General features: G+C 30.8%; 1 non-coding gene across 1 annotated transcript; it reads right to left on the minus strand.

Moving 5' to 3' along the window:
* On the minus strand, positions 1-74 carry TRNAN-GUU (transfer RNA asparagine (anticodon GUU)). Its single transcript has one exon. It is a non-coding gene; the product is annotated as a tRNA-Asn (tRNA).
* Between the last annotated feature and the right edge of the window lie 429 nt (positions 75-503).

Below are 503 nucleotides of genomic sequence, written 5' to 3' on the forward strand. Positions count from 1 at the left end.
CGCTAGAAGGAGGGCTTGAACCTCCGACCTTGTGGTTAACAGCCACACGCTCTAACCAACTGAGCTATTCCAGCTTTGTCTAGTTTTTGCATAATAATAAATTTAATTCTAATTTCAAAATGGATCCAATTTTTTGTAACTGATAGAATAATTGAATTAACTAACAAATTCACAGAAAAATATATACACAAGAGATAGCCATCTTAGGGGAATTTTGTCACCTGGCAAACAGAGGACGGTACCTATTAAAAAACAAAAAAGAATAGAGTTTTAAAAATCAATAAATATCATTTTAGAATTATTAAAGGAGAGAGAGAGACGATTAGAACTTAGAAGTGATAGGAATACAAAATAAAAAGCATTAACGTGTATTACCTGATTTTTTTATTTTTTTTTAATGGAGTTGGTTGAATGACATTAATTCTTGTAGTGCCTTAAATTGAATTAACCCAAATATGAGAAAAGAGGAATGGAGTTTGGCAAATAATTTCGAGGTGATTATT

This window comes from Gastrolobium bilobum, unplaced genomic scaffold (assembly GCF_033153095.1).
Source record: "Gastrolobium bilobum isolate Gb01-03AN ecotype WA unplaced genomic scaffold, APGP_CSIRO_Gbil_v1 utg23973, whole genome shotgun sequence".
NCBI classification, from domain to species: domain Eukaryota; kingdom Viridiplantae; phylum Streptophyta; class Magnoliopsida; order Fabales; family Fabaceae; genus Gastrolobium; species Gastrolobium bilobum.